The sequence below is a fragment of the Cyanistes caeruleus genome, chromosome 6, assembly GCF_971803275.1.
Source record: "Cyanistes caeruleus chromosome 6, bCyaCae1.hap1.1, whole genome shotgun sequence".
In the NCBI taxonomy this organism is placed as follows: domain Eukaryota; kingdom Metazoa; phylum Chordata; class Aves; order Passeriformes; family Paridae; genus Cyanistes; species Cyanistes caeruleus.
This window is the reverse complement of record NC_141706.1, coordinates 44,044,629-44,052,445: the sequence shown is the minus strand read 5'-3', so window position 1 is coordinate 44,052,445 and position 7,817 is coordinate 44,044,629.

The following is a 7,817-nucleotide window of genomic DNA, read 5'->3' as shown; positions in this document are numbered from 1 at the left end:
CATTCACTTTTTAAATTTTTTTCTTTAAATCACACAGTCTGTGCTATCACACAGCAAAGACCCAGACTAATTCATATCTCAGAACGTCACTGGCTCCAGACACACTTTCCCCCTGTGGTGCATTTTGATTTGTTTTGGAGATACCTTTGCTCATGGAATTTCTTGTTCCTGCGAGTCACTCACCAAAGAGAAAGGTTAAGTGAAAGAGTAGATGTTTTACTAAGCCCATTGAAATTGCATTTGTTACATCCAACTGAATTTTTTTCAGGTAGTGCACTGGATTGACAAGAAAGCAGCTGCTCTGTGGCAAAAGAGTGAAAATTCATAGGAGACCAAGGCAAGATAAAGCCTGTGGGTTTTGCTCACCATCATCAAATTGTTGGGAGTTAGAAAAGCAGCCTTTGACCTCTCCCAGACTAATTACTGCCCTGGGTTTGACTGCTTAGTACATTAGTTGTCCTTCATAGAAAAATGCAACCTTTGTAATACAGATTTGTACTGGAAATAAAAATGAAAATACAGCATCCAGTAACAAAAAATATCAAAAGTCATCTATCAGAATACCTGTGTCACACAATTTCTTTCAAGTTCTTTAGTTGAGCAGCAGCACGTGCACTGGCTGTTAAAATGAAATAGTTCTAAAAAGGAAAAGCACATGTCTAAGAGCAAAACAGATCAGCACATATAGAGCTCTATCTTGCACATTGTATTTCTTCATTTTTTCCAATATGAAGTTAGCACATACTGTTGTTCTAAACTATAAATTACTATTTGCTATGTATGTGGATTTTTTCTATGATAAATTCATCTACTGCACCCAGAAGTGGGATGTTCATAGAACACATGACCTTTGCTGCCAACAGATGATGAGTAAATTTCAGATGCAGTTGTTGCCACATTTTCAGGTAAAGACATCGTGTGATCACTGGTTCTGACTGGGAGCTGCCTGCACACTCCATCATCACCATTCAGTGGCAACATTTATCCTGTGGTCAAGGTGTAGATGCAGCTCTGAAAGCAAAGCTATACATGCAGTATATAAAGCAAAACACTTCTAAAGAAGTGCAGCACAGGCTGCAGCTCCTCAGGCAAACTTGGTCAAGCATCACTAAATCCTATTTTTCTGCTTTATTAAAGATTTCTTTACAGCACTCAAAAAACCCTCCCAAATAAAATAATTACCTGTTATACACATTTAAACTTGTTGCACCAACCATAAAATCAAATTTCTAAATATTCTGATATGCACAGAAAGCCCTAAAATGTGGCCATAATACTCTTTATGCAATTGCATTATAATACTTCCTATCAGTTTAGACAATAATTGATGTATTCTGTAGGAACTTTCAGACCACAAGGTATCTATAAAATAGCAGGTAGTACTATGAGTATTTAGGATTAAATTTATAATTAATGTATAAAGCATTATAAAAGTTATGAAAAAAAAAAAAAGCAAAAGGAACAAAACCCTATTTCCTGGCTTTGATTTCCTTGTTCACTATTTTAGATATTAAATACGCATACCTAGCATAGTTTTCCAAGCAAATGAGACTGATTCAGCTATACCAGCTGTTTGTCCATCAGTTCTTTCACTCTAAAATGTTCTTTATTGGCTTTAATTACATCAAACAAGACAGAAAGAGGATTCAGAGAAAGCACTTTGCTGCAGTGAGTGAGAACTTGTGGGTGGGAGGCAATAGCCCTTGTTGTTGTTCCCTTTGGAGGGAATTAGAGGAGACCCCAGGGCTGAGTCTAATTCTTGCTCCTCTTCCACCAACTACAATATCTTCCACTTCTTGCCTTTAAAGCATCAGAAATGTTTTTGCTGCCCAGTCCTAGTGGGAGGGCTGTAACTTTAAGGCCAGGGAAGCGGCTTCCCACTTGCATTGGAATTGCTCCTTCTGAGGAAGGGATGCCAAATCCCAAAAAATGGTGATGCTGAAAATTTTTCCAAATTATTATCACCAAATGTGAGTGCTAACATTCTGGTTCTCTATGTTTCCAAAGTTAAAATTGGAGATAATGAGATTTGCCTGCTACTAGGTAACAGGAGATAGCCCTTGCTGTGATAGCCTTTTTAATAAAATAAAATATGAGTGGGATGTGGTCAGTCCTCTGTAACACAAATATTTCTTATATTATAAAGTAGAATAATAAAGCAACCCACACCCTGAATCCTACACAGCAAGGAAAAAAGATTATTCTATACAATTCCAAACAATACTGGGTTATTTATATCCCAGGAAGGGAAAAAACCAAACACTACCACCAACAAACCAACCAACCAACCAACCAGAAACCCACAAAGAATGAGCATTACTTAAAAGGAGAAACAATGAGCTTTCTCCAAGTTTGTGTGTGAAATTTTTATGATAGAGCCCCATTCAGATGAAGCCTGATTAAAAATGCTCATTTATAGGCAAGTTGGAGTTGGCTGACTACTGCCTAATCATTAAGAATATTTATATGCATCTCAAACTATTTAAAATACTCAAACACTGGAAGAATTTAAAAAAAAAACAACAAAACAAAACAAAACAAAATGCATTTCATCCCAAAAAGCTTTCCTTTGGTTTCTATTTAGAGATCTAATGAATACTACTGTCATACAAGCAGCAAGGCCACACAATCAGAGAATGAAAGACCCTGGACAAAGATGAGAATTTAGTAACTGTTGTGCAACTAATAATATGTTCTATCACATGATCTCACAACTCTTTCCATAGGTGCTGAGTTTTAGGCTGTTCATCACAAGTGAGTTTTGGAGACAGACATTAAAGACTCACAAAAGTGATTTGCAATTTGACTCTTGCTGTTAAAATAGTAAAAAATTTGAAAAGGTTAGCCACTGTTTACATACCATGCACAGATTTTGCCTTACTGAAGATATTCTTGTTTTTCAATCCAATTATCATTCCAATAAAACAATCCTTTGAATGACTAAAAACTAAACCCTGCTTCATAGTTTTAAATGCAAAATAATTTATTGTATCAGGCTCAAAATACATTCTGTGTAATATAACTACCTATTTTTGTTAGTCCTAGGGTTCCCCAAAACCAAATAATCTGATAAATCAACATCAGTCACCTTAAACCTCATGGCTCCCCTGCAAGGAAGTGTTATTTTACAAGTAGGGACAGATGAGTGCAGGGATTAAGAGCCAAACTCTCAGTAGTACATCGGAACTGAGTAGCAAAGCTTTACCTAATTTTGAGTCAAGAGCAAACACACAGAGTCCTCACCTGCAGAGGCTACAACATCTGTGACTCCAACACACATCTAGTTCTGGACAGGACTGAAGCTGGCTGTCCCAGACCTGCAGGGAATGCCCTCAGCACCGACTCTCAGGGATTTGCACTTCCACTTGTTGAAGTTGTTGCTCATATTATCATTAATGTTTACTGGAAGCACTTCAGTGTGTGGTTACACAGTTTGGAGTTTTCCTCCCTAATTTGCCCTAAACTAGGACACACCACCACGTAGGGCTTTTGCATATTGAATAGTTTTGCCACTAGACAGCACCCAATGCCTTCTGGCTGCCTCCAGCTCCAGAAAGCCTGGAAACAGAGGTAAGAAACAAGCCATGTGGGATTAGGCAGAAAATAAACAAGCAAACAAAAAACCCCACACGTTGCAGAGATTGGGCTTGGCCTAAATTTCCCATTTCTAGGGCACCACTAGTATTCAGGCAATTTAGCAGGGCAGTGGCTGCACTGAGAACAGATTGAGCTGCTCGATTGCTTGAGGCATGAAAAAGAGGTCGAAAGGCCTGAAAAAAGACCTTCAACTTTGATCCCCCGAGGCTTAGGGCATGTGCCCTTCCCTACCTCTCATTTAATAATAAAGGTTGGAAATTATTTGGTTGGTTAAAACCATGTCAAGGGTCAGAAGAACATTGAATTGACTCAGCCTTTTGGAAGTTGGCTGGTAGATGGTTTAGGAGTCAAGTAATTTGTAACAAGATTAGTAAACACAAGAACATCCATGTAGTGTTGGCCACAGAAAATTAGGAATTTGGTATTTTCCAGATCCTGGACAGAGTGCCAAAGCACAGAATTTCTACTAACATTTAAGAAAGAGTTTATCAGTTACAGTAGGCTCTGTAGTTATGAGAAACTCCAAGCAACTTCGTCTGTTGAAAAACTGAAAAACTGTGCCTTCAGAAGTCTTACCAGCGGCAGGTATCCTAAAATACTGGGGACTTAAATGTGTTTAAACACCCTGACCTAATCCTAATCCTGCTTCCCCCTACCCCCAAAAAGTGGGGGAAAATCAATGCACTTTTCTAGAGTTTGGGAGGATTTTTTTTTTTAAGATACTTACACTGATAGGGTTTGTTAGCTGGACTAATGCTTCAGATGCTTTAGAAATCAGTGTAAATATAGACAAACATAGTAACACACACACTTTAGGATGAGGCAACTGGTTGCTTGAGGAATAAAAGGCAGGCAGATCTCAAATTCCTACCCCAGAAAATCTTAAGAATTCAGTGTTTTTCTCCCTTTTCTCAATTTCCCTTTTGGTTTTGAGTGAGGAAGGATGTTGGACATACTTTGCCTCTGCAACAGAGCTGGCTGTGTCGTTCCAGTGTTTCCTCCCGTTTGTTTCCACTTCAAGGTGCAGAGCCCTAGGAATGTGTGTTAAATCAAGGCTGCCATGTCCCTCAGCAGGACTGCAAGAAATTATTCATTCCACATAGAAGCCTGGCAAGCAAATGCAGACGTGCCACATAAAGTACTTCCAAGGTCAACATTATCTGTATAAAATGGATTCTGATATTTTAGCCATGTTTTGCCACAAGCACCTGAACCTGAAGTCACACACTGAACTGAGGGCAGGATTTTTTTGAGTTTTTCTTCACTCTGAAGGAAATAAAGATAAGAACTGTATGCCGTAATTCTTTGGGTTTTTTTGAAGGGTTGTGGTGGTAGCGTGAAATACAAAGCCAACCAATTTCCATCCACCTCCCAGGGCCACACACTGAGATGTGCTAAATAAGAGATTTACCATGGAAATAAGTCTCCTCAATTTATAAATAGCAGAATGTAGTCACCTTCAGAGTTAAGCTAACAATAACTGCTACATTTCTGAACTTCAAGTCGTGAAATTTTATGGCAGAAGAATGAGAAAGAAAAGTCTGAGAATACGAGTTAAACTTCTTTTAAAAGTAAATAGTGTTTCAAGAGAAACCTCAAAGTGCCCTCTCCTGGCACCTGGCATTAACTGCGAGCTCTGAAACATCTTAAACTCACAGCACTTAATATCTGGTTAAAAGGAAGCTCTTTTGACACACATTATTTGTTAAGAAATTGTCTTTATTAGCTATAAAGCAAGGGTAAGAAACTGTTTGCATAATCTCATAGAATAAGAAACATTGAAGTGATCTGTTAAAAATTATTTTAAAGTGTGATTAAACTGTTCATACTGTTTAGTTTTTTTCCAAAAAAGGCATGTGCTTAAGATTCATTTAATTGTATTATTAGTATCACATAATATTAATGTTATTAATCTGCAACAGTATTGATGTAAAATTTGCATTGCATTACTTATTGCTGATTATGATTGACATTCCTTTTTATAGATTCACCCTAGGAAGCAAAACATTTTTGGTTTTAGTTAACCAAGCATAAAAAGTGCAGTAAGTGAAAACTGCATTAGAAAAATAAACCTGAACCCCCTATTTTTTTCTGGGTTTGGTGTTGGTGTTGCAGGTTAAAACACTCATTCCATTGTCCCACCTTTTCTAAATACTTTAATCAGTGTAAGAGATATGTTTCATTTTGTTTAATTACATATTTTGTTTCTATGGCAACTGGACAGAATCTAATCCATTTCTGTTCCTTCCTAAGCCTTTACATAGTGATTTTCTTTCACAGTATAGTAGCAAAAGATAATCCTCCTTTAGAGCTCTGAGTACTGTTCTTTCCAAATATCCTTTAATTAATATGCATTAGGATTAAATCCAGTTGTAGGTGTACTATAACTAAGAGAAACTGTGAAAAAAATCTAACAGGATCTAGACAGAAAATTCGAAACTACCATCAAGTAGCTTCAGCATAAATTTACTGCCACCTGCAGGCAAGCTTTCACCATCGTGGATCTCGGGAGCAGGGGGATGAAGGGAAAGCAGATTTCATGTTCCAACTCTGGCCAATTGATTCAGATGTATTTTACTTATAGGAAAAGGAGAACCCATTAATGTTGACCTGTTTAATGACATATTAAATGATGAATTAATGAAATAATGAAATTAATGCCACTAATAATTTCCGTTGTCCTATTCCTATAGCTTCTATTTGTGAAGACAGTTGTGATGTATGAAGATTTTCCTTCTGAACTGACACCATAAAGGACAAAAATTCTACTGCTGCTAACCACCTCTTGAACAGTGTTCTTTCTGTATTCTTCTATTTTTCAAAGAAATTACCATGTTCTAAAATTTAAGCCAGATTTTTAACAAAATCTAGCAAGTCAAATCTTACAAAACATATAATGTCTGTGGTTAAAATATCTGTTCTAGGAAAACTTGGAGATTACTGCCTTATTAAATGGCCTGAGTCTTATACATTTATATTCTTTCATACAGAGAAACCAAACAAAGAGCAACATGGGCACTTGTAAAGCTTACACATATCAAAGTTTACCTACAAGTTCTGTTTTGAAGCTATCACCATCTGAAATAACCTTAACTCACTAAACCATGCAGTATTTTCTCCTATCAGAAATGGATGCTGTCTCAAACCAGTGCCTAGGGTAACTAGGGCTAAATTACTCATCAAATTTTTTAGATGCTAGTGCTTAATACACACTTCATTTGTCCATTTATTCCATTTACCTACCCAGTCTTTGTACTGCAGCAGGAATTTTTTCCTTTCAACACTGCATTCAGCACACCTAACCTCAGGTACTCTGCCTGTTAGTGAATCTGTCAGATTATTTTCAGCCTTCAAATCTTTCATGCAACCTCTGGGAAAGTTAAATTTCTAGAAGTGACGTCTGTAGGGCTGCCAGTACACTGAAATAGGAGTCAGCTCAAAATATCGATTTTCAGCTTTCCAGGCTGGTAGTTTCAGAAAAAAAAACAGTAATGAGTCTTAAATGGTGGACATCACGTCTGATCCATCAGGACCATTTCCCATGCAGAGAAACAAAAGCATACATAATGCCATACAAGTGCATTTAGGCTGGCATTTTCAGGAAATGTCAAGTTTACAGATAACATGATGTGCTTTTGCTTCAATTGTGGACGGCAAATTCCATTCCAGAGGTAATATACTGGCTACCTGGTCTTAATCCCAGCAGCAACCATGCCTCTGCCTGGGAACAGCATAGTTAAGAACTTTCTTTGGAATGATCACAAGCCCTCAGAATGGAGCTTACTTTGCCACGTGTAAAAGGCTATGTGGACAGGTCTGTCATCTGTCAATCCCTTATCACTGATTAGATAGATAGATAGATAGATAGATCGATCTGGTTTGAAATGGACCTTAAAGCATCCAAGTTCCATCCCCTCTGCCATGGGCAAGAACACGTTCCACTAGAAGGCTGCTCAAAGCCTCACATGGATTAAAGCACTAAAAATTTTAGCTATTTAAATGCAATCTATTGGACACATGGTTTCTTTCTCCTTATCTCTCTCCCTTGTTCTCTAAAAAAGGGGGAGAGGGGTAAAAGGGCTGTTCTTTCCCACAGTAATAATTGAATTTCTCCAGGAGATGGGAAGCTGTATTAGTACGTCTCCCTTCTGATAAAAGTCTATGCCTATATTTTTCTTTCTACTTAAAAAAAAAAGAACAAAACCAAAAAAACCCTCACA